This window comes from Oncorhynchus keta, unplaced genomic scaffold (genome assembly GCF_023373465.1).
Source record: "Oncorhynchus keta strain PuntledgeMale-10-30-2019 unplaced genomic scaffold, Oket_V2 Un_contig_23855_pilon_pilon, whole genome shotgun sequence".
NCBI classification, from domain to species: domain Eukaryota; kingdom Metazoa; phylum Chordata; class Actinopteri; order Salmoniformes; family Salmonidae; genus Oncorhynchus; species Oncorhynchus keta.
Window position 1 is genome coordinate 10,001 of NW_026283603.1, and position 19,415 is coordinate 29,415.

The 19,415-nt window shown below is 45.0% G+C and overlaps 1 pseudogene; it reads right to left on the minus strand.

Moving 5' to 3' along the window:
- Positions 1-1,847: 1,847 nt before the first annotated feature.
- LOC127921869 (inactive carboxypeptidase-like protein X2) overlaps positions 1,848-19,415 on the minus strand; it is a 39,497-nt pseudogene continuing 21,929 nt past the window's right edge.

Consider the following 19,415-nt stretch of genomic DNA (forward strand, 5'->3'; position numbering starts at 1 on the left):
GGCAGACTCGATAGCCTTGATTTCTCAAATGATTGCCTTGCCTGGTTCACCAACTACTTCTCTGATAGAGTTAAGTGTGTCAAATCGGAGGGTCTGTTGTCTGGACCTCTGACAGTCTCTATGGGGGTACCACAGGGTTAAATTCTTGGACCAACTCTCTTCTCTGTATACATCAATGATGTCGCTCTTGCTGCTGGTGATTCTCTGATCCACCTCTATGCAGACGACACCATTCTGTATACTTCTGGCAATTCTTTGGACACTGTGCCAACAACTCTCCTTCCGTGGCCTCCAATTGCTCTTAAATACAAGTAAAACTAAATGCATGCTCTTCAACCGATCGCTGCCCGCACAACATCACTACTCTGGACGGTTCTGACTTAGAATATGTGGACAACTACAAATACCTAGGTGTCTGGTTAGACTGTAAACTCTCCTTCCAGACTCACATCAAACATCTCCAATCCAAAGTTAAATCTAGAATTGTCTTCCTATTTCACAACAAAGTATCCTTCACTCATGCTGCCAAACATACCCTTGTAAAACTGACTATCCTACTGATCCTCGACTTCGGTGATGTCATTTACAAAATAGCCTCCAATACCCTACTCAATAAATTGGATGCAGTCTATCACAGTGCCATCCGTTTGGTCACCAAAGCCCCATATACTACCCACCAAAGCGACCTGTACGCTCTCGTTGGCTGGTCCTTGCTTCACACTCGTCGCCAAACCCACTGGCTCCAGGTCATCTACAAGTCTCTGCTCGGTAAAGCCCCGCCTTATCTCAGCTCGCTGGTCACCATAGCAGCACCCACCTGTAGCACGCGCTCTAGCAGGTATATCTCTCTGGTCACCCCCAAAACCAATTCTTCCTTTGGCCGCCTTTCCTTCCAGTTCTCTGCTGCCAATGACTGGAACGAACTACAAAAATCTCTGAAACTGGAAAAACTTATCTCCCTCACTAGCTTTAAGCACCAGCTATCACAGCAGCTCACATATTACTGCACCTGTACATAGCCCATCTATAATTTAGCCCAAACAACTACCGCTTTCCCTACTGTATTTATTTATTTATTTATTTTGCTCCTTTGCACCCCAGTATTTCTATTTCTTCTTTGCACATTTTTCCATTGCAAATCAACCATTCCAGTGTTTTACTTGCTACATTGTATTTACTTCGCCACCATGGCCTTTTTTGCCTTTGCCTCCCTTATCTCACCTCATTTGCTCACATTGTATATAGACTTATTTTTCTACTGTATTATTGACTGTATGTTTTGTTTTATTCCATGTGTAACTCTGTTGTTGTATGTATCGAGCTGCTTTGCTTTATAATGGCCAGGTCGCGCGTTGTAAATGAGAACTTGTTCTCAACTTGCCTACCTGGTTAAATAAAGGTGTTCGCAACTAGCCTACCTGGTTAAATAAAGGTGTTCTCAACTAGTCTACCTGGTTAAATAAAGGTGTTCTCAACTAGCCTACCTGGTTAAATAAAGGTGTTCTCAACTAGCCTACCTGGTTAAATAAAGGTTAAATAAAGGTGTTCTCAACTAGCCTACCTGGTTAAATAAAGGTGTTCTCAACTAGCCTACCTGGTTAAATAAAGGTGTTCTCAACTGGCCTACCTGGTTAAATAAAGGTGTTCTCAACTAGTCTACCTGGTTAAATAAAGGTGTTCTCAACTAGCCTACCTGGTTAAATAAAGGTGTTCTCAACTCTCGACTAGCCTACCTGTTTAAATAAAGGTGTTCTCAACTAGCCTACCTGGTTAAATAAAGGTGTTCTCAACTAGCCTACCTGGTTAAATAAAGGTGTTATAAATCAATAAAATAAATGTATCTCTACCTGTTCTAATGTCATGGCCGATCCCTTCCACTTGGATGGTGGCGTTGGCTATGCCCCCCGCCCCTGCATGTCCCAGACAATGCCTTTGATCCCACGATGCACCTGTGCATGAAAGGTCAGAGGTCAAAGATCAACTGACTGAATAATAATAATAACAACAATAATAATAATATGTAACGTATCATATATAATATTAATTTGATGATATTATATTTTATTTTGGGGGTAAAAACAAGTTTTAACAGTATTTAAAAGTACAATAAACCCCAGAGTATGACACATGAATGCTTAAAACTATTATTTTCAATGTGATCCTTGATATAAATATTTAAACAGTATAATATGACTGGTTTCAGAAAGCTAGGCGCATGTCGCATGTCACTACTTCGCAGGAGAGGCATTTAAACGTCTTGTTGTCGTTGTTGTCATGGAAATGCCTTCTGGAACATGTCACCTTTCGTGTGCCTTAATAAACCAACATTTATTCAATCTGTAAATACGAATACAATTTGTTAAAATACTAGCTTAATTGGTTTAAGCCACGGAAAACGGCAGGACCCTTCCCGTCAGCCATGATTGGCTGAGATAATGGACGGGCTGGACATGCCGGGAGAGGAGTTTGGATTGGTCTGCCATGTAGCTTCTGTCTATAACGTGAGTTGCTTAGTATGTGTTGACGGTCCTTTCTACTGCTGTGTTTTTGAAAGATACAACCGCGATCGAGAACTACAAAGGTTTTGCTACTTTTCTCAGCAACATTTACGTCCTGAATTTAACAGGAGCTGTTCGACAGTGCAGTTGGAAAAAGTTGTGACGGGTTACTTTGAACCTGAGTGACACAACGCTGACCAAACAAGATGTGGCCCCCCAATGGTGGAACAAACTCCCTCACGACGCCAGGACAGCGGAGTCAATCACCACCTTCCGGAGACACCTGAAACCCCAATTCTTTAAGGAATACCTAGGAGAGGATAAAGTAATCCTTCTCACCCCCCTCCATTTAAAAGATTTAGATGCACTATTGTAAAGTGGCTGTTCCACTGGATGTCATAAGGTGAATGCACCAATTTGTAAGTCGCTCTGGATAAGAGCGTCTGCTAAATGACTTAAATGTAAATGTAAATGTAATGATGTAGCTGCAAAACAGAACAGAATAAAATGGTTCCAGTCTGCCTTGAAGCGTTCATCCATGTATATAAGAGTCTAGCAACATTGTCAGATATTATACATTTCTAATTTAGTCAGAAAGTGGATTTTTATTGCAAGTCAAAGCATATTGTTCGCTAGCTAACGTTAGGTTATCTTAATGGCTCGCTAGCTAACGTTATCTTACTGGCTCGCTAGCTGATGTTATCTTACTGGCTCGCTAGCTAACGTTAGATTATCTTACCGGCTGGCTAGCTAACATTATCTTACTGGCTGGCTAGCTAACGTTATCTTACTGGCTGGCTAGCTAATATTATCTTACTGGCTGGCTAGCTAGCGTTATCTTACTGGCTGGCTAGCTATCATGACCTTCTCTGGACTCTATGCACTCTCTAGACTCTATGCACTCTCTAGACTCTATGCACCTCTCTAGACTCTACAACCTCTCTAGACTCTACAACCTCTCTAGACTCTACAACCTCTCTAGACTCTACAACCTCTCTAGACTCTACAACCTCTCTAGACTCTACAACCTCTCTATACTCTACAACCTCTCTAGACTCTACAACCTCTCTAGACTCTACAACCTCTCTAGACTCTACAACCTCTCTTGACTCTACGCCCTCTCTGGACTCTACGCCCTCTCTGGACTCTACGCCCTCTCTGGACTCTACGCCCTCTCTGGACTCTACGCCCTCTCTGGACTCTATGCCCTCTCTGGACTCTACGCCCTCTCTGGACTCTACGCCCTCTCTGGACTCTACGCCCTCTCTGGACTCTACGCCCTCTCTGGACTCTACGCCCTCTCTGGACTCTACAACCTCTCTGGACTCTACAACCTCTCTGGACTCTACAACCTCTCTGGACTCTACAACCTCTCTGGACTCTACGCCCTCTCTGGACTCTACAACCTCTCTAGACTCTATGCCCTCTCTGGACTTTACACCCTCTCTAGACTCTACACACCCTTTCTGGACTCTACATACTGTACCTGCTCCATGAAGACGAGCAGAGACTCCCGGTTGTTTTCCCACTCCTCCGCCAGCTCACTCTCATGGGGGAATTTGTCACAGCCCACGTACATCGACAGCTCAAAGCAGTTGGTGTGCAAGTAGCTGAAGTCGTTCATACCTGCCGACACAGAGACAGTGGTGCTACTGCACTGTAACACTGAGAGACAGGGGGCTAGTCGTTCATACCTGCCAACACAGCGGCACAGACAGAGTAATTTATCTGTCGGCCAACTGCCCAATGAAAAGACATCAGCTCATATGTTATTTTTTCACCAGTGTTTTATAAAGATAATAAATCAAATCAGCATGTGTTTAAATGAAGAGCTACTCTGGTACTGGTCTGTGGTATGTTTTTCCATCGGCAGGGACTGGGAAACTGGTCAGAATTGAAGGAATGATGGATGGCGCTAAATACAGGGAAATTCTTGAGGGAAACCTGTTTCAATCTTCCAGAGATTTAAGACTGGGACGGAGTTCACCTTCCAGCAGGACAATGTCCCTAAGCATACTGCGAAAGCAACACTTGAGTGGTTTAAGGGGACACATTTAAATGTCTTGGAATGGCCTAGTCAAAGCCCAGACCTCAATCCAATCGAGAATCTGTGGTATGACTTAAAGATTGCTGTGCACCAGCGGAACCCATACAACTTGGGAGCTGGAGCAGTTGTGCCTTGAAGAATGGGAAAAACTCCCAGTGGCTAGACATGCCAAGCTTATAGAGACATACCCCAAGAGACTTGCACATGTAATTTCAGCAAAAGATGTCTCTACATATTATTGACTTTGGGGAGGTGAAAAGTTATGCACGCTCAAGTTCATTTTGTTGTCTTATTTGTTGCTTGTTTCACAATAAAACATATTTTGAATCTACAAACTGGTAGGCATGTTGTGTCAATCAAATGATACAAACCCCCCAAAAATATATTTTAATTCCAGGTTGTAAGGCAACAAAATAGGAAAAATGCCAAGGGGGGTGAATACTTTCGAAAGCCACTGTATGTTGTATGAGACTTTAAAAAAAAGTTTTTTCATACCTGACGTGCCCTGTTCGGCATTTGCTGTATGGTCGATGAGAATCTCCATATTGCAAATGTACGGTCCCTTACTAGACACGTCTGCGAATGTTTGAAAATTTGCCGACAGCGTCGGGCCGTGCACCAGGGCCAGATCTTCCGGGAAGTCATCGAACGAAGTGTCTCGGACATTCGATTTCCGTTTTATAACATTTAAAAATGTTGGTCATTTTTCCGTTGTCCCCGTAAATTCCACCAGATGGCGAATGGATTCTATTTGCAAATGTACAAAACATCACCAATCATGACATGGCCATTTCTCCTAAATGGTAAAGACTTTCCAAGACGAAACTTGGTGAGCATAGGTTTGGTCTAATGGGCTGTTAGCCCAGAAACATAGGTTTGGCCGAATGGGCAGTTAGCACAGAAACATAGGTTTGGACTAATGGGCTGTTAGCCCAGAAACATAGGTTTGGCCTAATGGGCTGTTAGCCCAGAAACATAGGTTTGGCCTAATGGGCTGTTAGCCCAGAAACATAGGTTTGGCCTAATGGGCTGTTAGCCCAGAAACATAGGTTTGGCCTAATGGGCTGTTAGCCCAGAAACATAGGTTTGGCCTAATGGGCTGTTAGCCCAGAAACAAGATGGCGTCGAGGTCTCAACGCTTTTTGAGTTAAGGCCATTTTTCTGGGATTAAAGGTCAAAAAACAAAATAGAGCGCTAATTTGACCGCTTCACGTAGAAGTACATGAGCCTACGATGTCTTGGAAAAAAAGAACCAGCCATTTATCTACGAGAAATTGTACAATGTACAATTGGTGATGGTCAAAGAAATGTGTTTTTTCCCCCAAAAGGTTTGAAATGAAGAACTACTCTGCTACTGGTCTGTGATAATACATCAATACATGAATTTAATTGAATCAGAGATTAACTGAAATGAATTGAACTGAACTGAAATGAATTGAAATTAATTGAATTGAACTGAAATGAATTGAACTGAAATGAATTGAGCTGAAATGAAATGAAATGAATTGAATTGAACTGAACTGAAATGAACTGAACTGAATTGGAATGAACTGAAATGAACTGAATTGAATTGAACTGAAATGAACTGAACTGAATTCAATTGGAATGAACTGAAATGAACTGAATTGAACTGAAATGAACTGAATTGAATTGAACTGAAATGAACTGAACTGAATTCAATTGGAATGAACTGAAATGAATTGAATTGAATTGAATTGAACTGAACTGAATTGAATTGAATTGAATTGAATGGGAAAACATCAACACTAACTCCCTGCCGCGGTGTGCCAGGACGCCCCGTTGATGGTGCCATCTTCCTTGGCAAAGTCCTCGGTGTGGCAGACTCGTCGTCTGGCGTCGGTCATCAGGCGGTGGGTGGATGCGTAGGAGAAGGCGAGCCAGCGGAAGACGTGGTCGTCTGGGGTGGGGGTCTGCTCCCTGGATACACCCTGGGAACGGGTCCTGTCGTAGGGGAAGGTCACCACCAACTCCCCTCCCTGGAGGTTACCACCCAGGACGAACGGGATCTTCTCCATCCAGGAGACCAGCGCACGCGTCTCTGCTGCTACCTGAGGAGAGGAGAGGAGAGGAAGAGGAGAGGAGAGAGGAGAGGAGGAGAGGAGAGGAGGGGAGAGGAGAGGAGAGGAGAGGAGAGGAGAGGAGAGGAGAGGGAGAGGAGAGGAGAGGAGAGGAGAGGAGAGGAGAGGAGAAAAACAGAGGAGGAGGAGAGGAGAGGAGAGGAGAAACAGAGGAGAGGAGAGGAGAGGAGAGGAGAGGAAAGGAGAGGAGAGGAGAGGAAAGGAGAGGAGAGGAGAGGAGAGAGAGAGAGAGGAGAGGGAGAGGAGAGGAGAGGAGAGGAGAGGAGAGGGAGAGGAAAGGAGAGGAGAGGGAGAGGAGAGGAGAGGAGAGGAGAGGAGAGGAGAGAGGAGAGGAGAGGAGAGAGAGGAGAGGAGAGGAGAGGAGAGGAAAAAGGGAATGGGAGGAAAGAGGAGAAAGGAGAGGAGGAGAAAGAGGAAAGGAGGAGAGAAAGAGAGGAGAGGAGAGGGGAGAAGTGAGGAGGAAAACCAGAAGTCCTCTATCTGTCATAGTGACAGGATGAGAACCAGAAGTCCTCTATCTGTCATGGAGTCATAGTGACAGGATGAGAACTAGAAGTCCCCTATCTGTCATGGAGTCATAGTGACCGGATGAAAACCAGAAGTCCTCTATCTGTCATAGTGACAGGATGAGAACCAGAAGTCCCCTATCTGTCATGGAGTCATAGTGACAGGATGAGAACCAGAAGTCCCCTATCTGTCATGGAGTCATAGTGACGGGATGAGAACCAGAAGTCCTCTATCTGTCATGGAGTCATAGTGACAGGATGAGAACCAGAAGTCCCCTATCTGTCATGGAGTCATAGTGACGGGATGAGAACCAGAAGTCCCCTATCTGTCATGGAGTCATAGTGACAGGATGAGAACCAGAAGTCCCCTATCTGTCATGGAGTCATAGTGACGGGATGAGAACCAGAAGTCCCCTATCTGTCATGGAGTCATAGTGACAGGATGAGAACCAGAAGTCCTCTATCTGTCATGGAGTCATAGTGACGGGATGAGAACCAGAAGTCCTCTATCTGTCATAGTGACAGGATGAGAACCAGAAGTCCTCTATCTGTCATGGAGTCATAGTGACAGGATGAGAACTAGAAGTCCTCTATCTGTCATAGTGACAGGATGAGAACCAGAAGTCCTCTATCTGTCATAGTGACAGGATGAGAACCAGAAGTCCTCTATCTGTCATAGTGACAGGATGAGAACCAGAAGTCCTCTATCTGTCATAGTGACAGGATGAGAACCAGAAGTCCTCTCTATCTGTCATAGTGACAGGATGAGAACCAGAAGTCCTCTATCTGTCATGGAGTCATAGTGACAGGATGAGAACTAGAAGTCCTCTATCTGTCATGGAGTCATAGTGACAGGATGAGAACCAGAAGTCCTCTATCTGTCATGGAGTCATAGTGACAGGATGAAACCAGAAGCCCTCTATCTGTCATGGAGTCATCGTGACAGGATGAGAACCAGAAGTCCCCTATCTGTCATGGAGTCATAGTGACAGGATGAGAACCAGAAGTCCTCTATCTGTCATAGTGACAGGATGAGAACCAGAAGTCCTCTATCTGTCATGGAGTCATAGTGACAGGATGAGAACCAGAAGTCCTCTATCTGTCATAGTGACAGGATGAGAACCAGAAGTCCCCTATCTGTCATGGAGTCATAGTGACAGGATGAGAACCAGAAGTCCCCTATCTGTCATGGAGTCATAGTGACGGGATGAGAACCAGAAGTCCTCTATCTGTCATAGTGACAGGATGAGAACCAGAAGTCCTCTATCTGTCATAGTGACAGGATGAGAACTAGAAGTCCTCTATCTGTCATAGTGACAGGATGAGAACCAGAAGTCCTCTATCTGTCATAGTGACAGGATGAGAACCAGAAGTCCTCTATCTGTCATAGTGACAGGATGAGAACCAGAAGTCCTCTATCTGTCATAGTGACAGGATGAGAACCAGAAGTCCTCTATCTGTCATAGTGACAGGATGAGAACCAGAAGTCCTCTATCTGTCATAGTGACAGGATGAGAACCAGAAGTCCCCTATCTGTCATGGAGTCATAGTGACAGGATGAGAACCAGAAGTCCCCTATCTGTCATGGAGTCATAGTGACAGGATGAGAACCAGAAGTCCCCTATCTGTCATGGAGTCATAGTGACGGGATGAGAACCAGAAGTCCTCTATCTGTCATAGTGACAGGATGAGAACCAGAAGTCCCCTATCTGTCATGGAGTCATAGTGACAGGATGAGAACCAGAAGTCCCCTATCTGTCATGGAGTCATAGTGACGGGATGAGAACCAGAAGTCCTCTATCTGTCATAGTGACAGGATGAGAACCAGAAGTCCTCTATCTGTCATGGAGTCATAGTGACAGGATGAGAACTAGAAGTCCTCTATCTGTCATAGTGACAGGATGAGAACCAGAAGTCCTCTATCTGTCATAGTGACAGGATGAGAACCAGAAGTCCTCTATCTGTCATAGTGACAGGATGAGAACCAGAAGTCCTCTATCTGTCATAGTGACAGGATGAGAACCAGAAGTCCTCTATCTGTCATAGTGACAGGATGAGAACCAGAAGTCCTCTATCTGTCATGGAGTCATAGTGACAGGATGAGAACTAGAAGTCCCCTATCTGTCATGGAGTCATAGTGACCGGATGAAAACCAGAAGTCCTCTATCTGTCATAGTGACAGGATGAGAACCATAAGTCCCCTATCTGTCATGGAGTCATAGTGACAGGATGAGAACCAGAAGTCCCCTATCTGTCATGGAGTCATAGTGAGGATGAGAACCAGGAAGTCCTCTATCTGTCATGGAGTCATAGTGACAGGATGAGAACCAGAAGTCCCCCTATCTGTCATGGAGTCATAGTGACGGGATGAGAACCAGAAGTCCCCTATCTGTCATGGAGTCATAGTGACAGGATGAGAACCAGAAGTCCCCTATCTGTCATGGAGTCATAGTGACGGGATGAGAACCAGAAGTCCTCTATCTGTCATGGAGTCATAGTGACGGATGAGAACCAGAAGTCCCTCTATCTGTCATAGTGACAGGATGAGAACCAGAAGTCCTCTATCTGTCATGGAGTCATAGTGACAGGATGAGAACTAGAAGTCCTCTATCTGTCATAGTGACAGGATGAGAACCAGAAGTCCTCTATCTGTCATAGTGACAGGATGAGAACCAGAAGTCCTCTATCTGTCATAGTGACAGGATGAGAACCAGAAGTCCTCTATCTGTCATAGTGACAGGATGAGAACCAGAAGTCCTCTATCTGTCATAGTGACAGGATGAGAACCAGAAGTCCTCTATCTGTCATGGAGTCATAGTGACAGGATGAGAACTAGAAGTCCTCTATCTGTCATGGAGTCATAGTGACAGGATGAGAACCAGAAGTCCTCTATCTGTCATGGAGTCATAGTGACAGGATGAAACCAGAAGCCTCTATCTGTCATGGAGTCATCGTGACAGGATGAGAACCAGAAGTCCCTCTATCTGTCATGGAGTCATAGTGACAGGATGAGAACCAGAAGTCCTCTATCTGTCATAGTGACAGGATGAGAACCAGAAGTCCTCTATCTGTCATGGAGTCATAGTGACAGGATGAGAACCAGAAGTCCTCTATCTGTCATAGTGACAGGATGAGAACCAGAAGTCCCCTATCTGTCATGGAGTCATAGTGACAGGATGAGAACCAGAAGTCCCCTATCTGTCATGGAGTCATAGTGACGGGATGAGAACCAGAAGTCCTCTATCTGTCATAGTGACAGGATGAGAACCAGAAGTCCCTCTATCTGTCATAGTGACAGGATGAGAACCAGAAGTCCTCTATCTGTCATAGTGACAGGATGAGAACCAGAAGTCCTCTATCTGTCATAGTGACAGGATGAGAACCAGAAGTCCTCTATCTGTCATAGTGACAGGATGAGAACCAGAAGTCCTCTATCTGTCATAGTGACAGGATGAGAACCAGAAGTCCTCTATCTGTCATAGTGACAGGATGAGAACCAGAAGTCCTCTATCTGTCATAGTGACAGGATGAGAACCAGAAGTCCCCTATCTGTCATGGAGTCATAGTGACAGGATGAGAACCAGAAGTCCCCTATCTGTCATGGAGTCATAGTGACAGGATGAGAACCAGAAGTCCCCTATCTGTCATGGAGTCATAGTGACGGGATGAGAACCAGAAGTCCTCTATCTGTCATAGTGACAGGATGAGAACCAGAAGTCCCCTATCTGTCATGGAGTCATAGTGACAGGATGAGAACCAGAAGTCCCCTATCTGTCATGGAGTCATAGTGACGGGATGAGAACCAGAAGTCCTCTATCTGTCATAGTGACAGGATGAGAACCAGAAGTCCTCTATCTGTCATGGAGTCATAGTGACAGGATGAGAACTAGAAGTCCTCTATCTGTCATAGTGACAGGATGAGAACAGAAGTCCTCTATCTGTCATGGAGTCATAGTGACATGATGAGAACCAGAAGTCCCCTATCTGTCATGGAGTCATAGTGACAGGATGAGAACCAGAAGTCCCCTATCTGTCATGGAGTCATAGTGACGGGATGAGAACCAGAAGTCCTCTATCTGTCATAGTGACAGGATGAGAACCAGAAGTCCTCATCTGTCATGGAGTCACAGTGACAGGATGAGAACTAGAAGTCCTCTATCTGTCATAGTGACAGGATGAGAACCAGAAGTCCCTCTATCTGTCATAGTGACAGGATGAGAACCAGAAGTCCTCTATCTGTCATAGTGACAGGATGAGAACCAGAAGTCCTCTATCTGTCATAGTGACAGGATGAGAACCAGAAGTCCTCTATCTGTCATAGTGACAGGATGAGAACCAGAAGTCCTCTATCTGTCATGGAGTCATAGTGACAGGATAAGAACCAGAAGTCCTCTATCTGTCATGGAGTCATAGTGACAGGATGAGAACCAGAAGTCCCCTATCTGTCATGGAGTCATAGTGACAGGATGAGAACCAGAAGTACCTATCTGTCATGGAGTCATAGTGACAGGATGAGAACCAGAAGTCCTCTATCTGTCATAGTGACAGGATGAGAACCAGAAGTCCTCTATCTGTCATAGTGACAGGATGAGAACCAGAAGTCCTCTATCAGTCATGGAGTCATAGTGACAGGATGAGAACCAGAAGTCCTCTATCTGTCATAGTGACAGGATGAGAACCAGAAGTCCTCTATCTGTCATAGTGACAGGATGAGAACCAGAAGTCCTCTATCTGTCATAGTGACAGGATGAAAACCAGAAGTCCTCTATCTGTCATAGTGACAGGATGAGAACCATAAGTCCCTATCTGTCATGGAGTCATAGTGACAGGATGAGAACCAGAAGTCCCCTATCTGTCATGGAGTCATAGTGATGGGATGAGAACCAGAAGTCCTCTATCTGTCATGGAGTCATAGTGACAGGATGAGAACCAGAAGTCCCTATCTGTCATGGAGTCATAGTGACGGGATGAGAACCAGAAGTCCCCTATCTGTCATGGAGTCATAGTGACAGGATGAGAACCAGAAGTCCCCTATCTGTCATGGAGTCATAGTGACGGGATGAGAACCAGAAGTCCTCTATCTGTCATGGAGTCATAGTGACGGGATGAGAACCAGAAGTCCTCTATCTGTCATAGTGACAGGATGAGAACCAGAAGTCCTCTATCTGTCATGGAGTCATAGTGACAGGATGAGAACTAGAAGTCCTCTATCTGTCATAGTGACAGGATGAGAACCAGAAGTCCTCTATCTGTCATAGTGACAGGATGAGAACCAGAAGTCCTCTATCTGTCATAGTGACAGGATGAGAACCAGAAGTCCTCTATCTGTCATAGTGACAGGATGAGAACCAGAAGTCCTCTATCTGTCATAGTGACAGGATGAGAACCAGAAGTCCTCTATCTGTCATAGTGACAGGATGAGAACCAGAAGTCCTCTATCTGTCATGGAGTCATAGTGACAGGATGAGAACTAGAAGTCCTCTATCTGTCATGGAGTCATAGTGACAGGATGAGAACCAGAAGTCCTCTATCTGTCATGGAGTCATAGTGACAGGATGAAAACCAGAAGCCCTCTATCTGTCATGGAGTCATCGTGACAGGATGAGAACCAGAAGTCCCTATCTGTCATGGAGTCATAGTGACAGGATGAGAACCAGAAGTCCTCTATCTGTCATAGTGACAGGATGAGAACCAGAAGTCCTCTATCTGTCATGGAGTCATAGTGACAGGATGAGAACCAGAAGTCCTCTATCTGTCATAGTGACAGGATGAGAACCAGAAGTCCCCTATCTGTCATGGAGTCATAGTGACAGGATGAGAACCAGAAGTCCCCTATCTGTCATGGAGTCATAGTGACGGGATGAGAACCAGAAGTCCTCTATCTGTCATAGTGACAGGATGAGAACCAGAAGTCCTCTATCTGTCATAGTGACAGGATGAGAACTAGAAGTCCTCTATCTGTCATAGTGACAGGATGAGAACCAGAAGTCCCTCTATCTGTCATAGTGACAGGATGAGAACCAGAAGTCCCTCTATCTGTCATAGTGACAGGATGAGAAACCAGAAGTCCTCTATCTGTCATAGTGACAGGATGAGAACCAGAAGTCCTCTATCTGTCATAGTGACAGGATGAGAACCAGAAGTCCTCTATCTGTCATAGTGACAGGATGAGAACCAGAAGTCCCCTATCTGTCATGGAGTCATAGTGACAGGGATGAGAACCAGAAGTCCCCTATCTGTCATGGAGTCATAGTGACAGGATGAGAACCAGAAGTCCCCTATCTGTCATGGAGTCATAGTGACGGGATGAGAACCAGAAGTCCTCTATCTGTCATAGTGACAGGATGAGAACCAGAAGTCCCCTATCTGTCATGGAGTCATAGTGACAGGATGAGAACCAGAAGTCCCCTATCTGTCATGGAGTCATAGTGACGGGATGAGAACCAGAAGTCCTCTATCGTCATAGTGACAGGATGAGAACCAGAAGTCCTCTATCTGTCATGGAGTCATAGTGACAGGATGAGAACTAGAAGTCCTCTATCTGTCATAGTGACAGGATGAGAACCAGAAGTCCTCTATCTGTCATGGAGTCATAGTGACATGATGAGAACCAGAAGTCCCCTATCTGTCATGGAGTCATAGTGACAGGATGAGAACCAGAAGTCCCCTATCTGTCATGGAGTCATAGTGACGGGATGAGAACCAGAAGTCCTCTATCTGTCATAGTGACAGGATGAGAACCAGAAGTCCTCTATCTGTCATGGAGTCACAGTGACAGGATGAGAACTAGAAGTCCTCTATCTGTCATAGTGACAGGATGAGAACCAGAAGTCCTCTATCTGTCATAGTGACAGGATGAGAACCAGAAGTCCTCTATCTGTCATAGTGACAGGATGAGAACCAGAAGTCCTCTATCTGTCATAGTGACAGGATGAGAACCAGAAGTCCTCTATCTGTCATAGTGACAGGATGAGAACCAGAAGTCCTCTATCTGTCATGGAGTCATAGTGACAGGATAAGAACCAGAAGTCCTCTATCTGTCATGGAGTCATAGTGACAGGATGAGAACCAGAAGTCCCCTATCTGTCATGGAGTCATAGTGACAGGATGAGAACCAGAAGTCCCTATCTGTCATGGAGTCATAGTGACAGGATGAGAACCAGAAGTCCTCTATCTGTCATAGTGACAGGATGAGAACCAGAAGTCCTCTATCTGTCATAGTGACAGGATGAGAACCAGAAGTCCTCTATCAGTCATGGGAGTCATAGTGACAGGATGAGAACCCAGAAGTCCTCTATCTGTCATAGTGACAGGATGAGAACCAGAAGTCCTCTATCTGTCATAGTGACAGGATGAGAACCAGAAGTCCTCTATCTGTCATAGTGACAGGATGAGAACCAGAAGTCCTCTATCTGTCATAGTGACAGGATGAGAACCAGAAGTCCTCTATCTGTCATAGTGACAGGATGAGAACCAGAAGTCCTCTATCTGTCATAGTGACAGGATGAGAACCAGAAGTCCTCTATCTGTCATAGTGACAGGATGAGAACCAGAAGTCCTCTATCTGTCATAGTGATGGGATGAGAACCAGAAGTTCCCTATCAACTAACTGTGGGATGCGACGACTAACAAGGAACTTTGTTCAGGTGCTCTGTTCTTTTGTAAATTATAATTTGGACAAATCACAATTTCACAGGTGCTCGCATCTTTTGAATTTCGTAAGGGGGAAGGGACATTTGGCCCAGAGAGGGGCTCGAATCTGGCTGCAAGTTTCCGTTAAGGAGGGTGGCGACTTCGCTAGTCTCAATAGTATCTTCTCTCATTTTTCTTTTCTAGTTCTGGATGTCTGAGATTCCCCTGTCAATGTCTTTTGAAAACTCCTCAGAATCTTGTGTGGCATTTACTGACCGTGGAGTTCTTGGACTGATACCACTCGGGGAATGGGCACATGGTGGTTGAGCATCTTCCTGGGGATCCATTTTCTTTGTTTCAGCCTCCCACAGGATGGAGTTGAGGTCAGGGGAAGTTATGGTGGATGTCTACTCCGTCCTGACTCCACCCACCCAGGGACCAGCCACTCAGCTCTGAACCCTGACGGACAACGGGAGAGTGACACATGGTGACACGTGAGAGCAGATAATTAAGACATGAGGTCCCCAAATGGTTTTAAATTCATTAAGGATAAAAAGTTATCCTTCTTTAAATAAAACTATACTATATATATTCACATAAAAAAATAATTGATTAAAACACAATGTTTTGTAATGAAGGTCTACAATAGCCTCAGCAGCACTCTGTAGGGTAGCACCATGGTGTAGCCAGAGGACAGCTAGCTTCTGTCCTCCTCTTGGTACATTGACGTCAATACAAAACCTAGGAGGCTCATGGTTCTCACCCCCCTTCCATAGACGTACACAGTAATTATGACAACTTCTGGAGGATGCCCTCCACAGTTTTGAACAAATTCATTTCTTCAAAAATGAAGGATTAACAAGAGAGCGAGAGATAGCTCTATTTAGTTGTCATTTTTTAAACGTTCTTACTTAGCTGGCGAATGCAGCTAGCTAGTTTAGCATACTCAAACACCGGTTCAAATGGAGAGGATGCTATGTTAGCTAGCTAGTTTAGCTCTCAAACACCCGGTTCAAATGGAGAGGGATGCTATGTTAGCTAGCTAGTTTAGGCATACTCAAACACCGGTTCAAATGGAGAGGGATGCTATGTTAGCTAGCTAGTTTAGCATACTCAAACATCGGTTCAAATGGAGGGATGCTATGTTAGCTAGCTAGTTTGCTATACTCAAACACCCGGTTCAAATGGAGAGGGATGCTATGTTAGCTAGCTAGTTTAGCATACTCAAACACCCGGTTCAAATGGAGAGGGATGCTATGTTAGCTAGCTAGTTTAGCATACTCAAACACCCGGTTCAAATGGAGAGGGATGCTGTTACTGTAATTTCAGTATGCCAATGTGCTTTCATTAATTGAAAACCCTTCATCTATTTTATGAGAATTTGTAAGGGTCTTGTTTGCATAAAATAGACGGAGACCAGTCTTTTTGATAATAGGTAACAGAATTTATTCTCGAGCGCGATCCCACGTTACCCACGAGCAACAGTTTATATACAAAACATGACGTCATTTCATTGCTTTTAACAGAATCCCTCCTCTCGACAGGGACAAAGTGAGGTGAAAAGTTCATTCTAACACAACACACTCCCAGGTAACTTTTGGCCCCTCAACATTACCGATCACCCACTGAGCTGACAGTTCTAATTAACAGAAAACTTAGGAATGCACTCACTGTCTTATCTAAAGAAAAACCCAGAGCTAAGTTTCTGTAGGGTCAACCATAGGCTAACGACCTTATGTGTTTTACACAGTCCCCAACCCATTCGTTTCTTCCTAGTTGGAATGGTGTTTATTAACTTTAATTACTCCTTGTCCGTGTCACACACAATCCCTTCGTATGAACTCATATTGTTAATCAGATATAATAAAACAGAGTATAAGTTTATTTAGTTACAGTTCCATTTAAAATGATTTGTTCAGTCATTTCATCATAATTTGCCAACAGATGCTATGTTAGCTAGCTAGTTTAGCCTGCTCAAACAGAGAGGGATGCTATGTTAGCTAGCTAGTTTAGCCTGCTCAAACAGAGAGGGATGCTATGTTAGCTAGCTAGTTTAGCCTGCTCAAACAGAGAGGGATGCTATGTTAGCGAGCTAGTTTAGCCTGCTCAAACAGAGAGGGATGCTATGTTAGCTAGCTAGTTTAGCCTGCTCAAACAGAGAGGGATGCTATGTTAGCTAGCTTAAGATTTAGCCTGCTCAAACACCTGGCTCAAGCGGAGAGGGATGCTATGTTAGCTAGCTAGTTTAGCCTGCTCAAACAGAGAGGGATGCTATGTTAGCTAGCTAGTTTAGCCTGCTCAAACAGAGAAGGATGCTATGTTAGCTAGCTAGTTTAGCCTGCTCAAACAGAGAGGGATGCTATGTTAGCTAGTTTAGCCTGCTCAAACAGAGAGGGATGCTATGTTAGCTAGCTAGTTTAGCCTGCTCAAACAGAGAGGGATGCTATGTTAGCGAGCTAGTTTAGCCTGCTCAAACAGAGAGGGATGCTATGTTAGCTAGCTAGTTTAGCCTGCTCAAACAGAGAGGGATGCTATGTTAGCTGGGGCTAGTTTAGCCTGCTCTCAAACACCTGGCCTCAAACGGAGAGGGATGCTATGTTAGCTAGCTAGTTTAGCCTGCTCAAACAGAGAGGGATGCTATGTTAGCTAGCTAGTTTAGCCTGCTCAAACAGAGAAGGATGCTATGTTAGCTAGCTAGTTTAGCCTGCTCAAACAGAGAGGGATGCTATGTTGGCTAGCTAGTTTGGCCTGCTCAAACAGAGAGGGATGCTATGTTAGCTAGCTAGTTTAGCCTGCTCAAACAGAGAGGATGCTATGTTAGCTAGCTAGTTTAGCCTGCTCAAACAGAGAGGGATGCTATGTTAGCTAGCTAGTTTTAGCCTGCTCAAACAGAGAGGGATGCTATGTTAGCCAGCTAGTTTTAGCCTGCTCAAACAGAGAGGGATGCTATGTTAGCTGGCTAGTTTAGCCTGCTCAAACACCTGGCTCAAATGGAGGGGGATGCAATGTTAGCTAGCTAGTTTAGCTCTGCTCAAACAGAGAGAGGGGATGCTATGTTAGCTAGCTAGTTTAGCCTGCTCAAACAGAGAGGGATGCTATGTTAGCTAGCTAGTTTAGCCTGCTCAAACAGAGAGGGATGCTATGTTAGCTAGCTAGTTTAGCCTGCTCAAACACCTGGCTCAAATGGGGGGGATGCAATGTTAGCTAGCTAGTTTAGCCTGCTCAAACAGAGAGGGGATACTATGTTAGCTAGCCAGTTTAGCCTGCTCAAACACCTGGCTCAAACGGGGAGGGATGCTAAATGTTAGCTAGCTAGTTTAGCCTGCTCAAACACCTGGCTCAAATGGAGGATGCTATGTTAGCTAGCTAGTTTTAGCCTGCTCAAACAGAGAGGGATGCTATGTTAGCTAGCTAGTTTAGCCTGCTCAAACACCTGGCTCAAACGGAGAGGGATGCTATGTTAGTAGCTAGTTTAGCCTGCTCAAACACCTGGCTCAAATGGAGGGATGCAAATGTTAGCTAGCTAGTTTAGCCTGTTCAAACAGAGAGGGATGCTATGTTAGCTAGCTAGTTTAGCCCTGCTCAAACAGAGAGGGATGCTATGTTAGCTAGCTGTTTAGCCTGCTCAAACAGAGAGGGATGCTATGTTAGCTAGCTAGTTTAGCCTGCTCAAACACCTGGCTCAAACGGAGAGGGATGTCATGTTAGCTAGCTAGTTTAGCCTGCTCAAACACATGGCTCAAACGGAGGGGGATGCTATGTTAGCTAGCTAGTTTAGCCTGCTCAAACACCTGGCTCAAACGGGAGAGGATGCTATAAGTTAGCTAGCTACAGTTTAGCCTGCTCAAACACCTGGCTCAAACGGAGAGGGATGCTACAGAAGCTAGCTAGTTTAGCCTGCTCAAACACCTGGCTCAAACGGAGAGGGATGCTAAGGTTAGCTAATGGTTTAGCCTGCTCAAACACCTGGCTCAAATGGGAGAGGGATGCTATGTTAGCTAGCTAGTTTAGCCTGCTCAAACACCTGGCTCAAACGGAGAGGGATGCTATGTTAGCTAGCTAGTTTAGCCTGCTCAAACACCTGGCTCAAACGGAGAGGGATGCTATGTTAGCTAGCTAGTTTAGTCTGCTCAAACACCTGGCTCAAACGGAGAGGATGCTATGTTAGCTAGCTAGGTTAGCCTGCTCAAACACCTGGCTCAAACGGAGAGGATGCTATGTTAGCTAGCTAGTTTAGCCTGCTCAAACACCTGGCTCAAACGGAGAGGGATGCTATGTTGGCTAGCTAGTTTAGCCTGCTCAAACACCTAGCTCAAACGGAGAGGGATGCTATGTTAGCTAGCTAGTTTAGCCTGCTCAAACACCTGGCTCAAACGGAGAGGGATGCTATGTTAGCTAGCTAGTTTAGCCTGCTCAAACACCTGGCTCAAACGGAGAGGATGCTATGTTAGCTAGCTAGTTTAGCCTGCTCAAACACCTGGCTCAAGCGGAGAGAGGATGCTATGTTAGCTAGCTAGTTTAGCCTGCTCAAACACCTGGCTCAAACGGAGAGGGATGCTATGTTAGCTAGGTTGGAACTGAACACTTCCAAATGCAAATTAATTACACTGTTAATACACTGTGTAATACATTT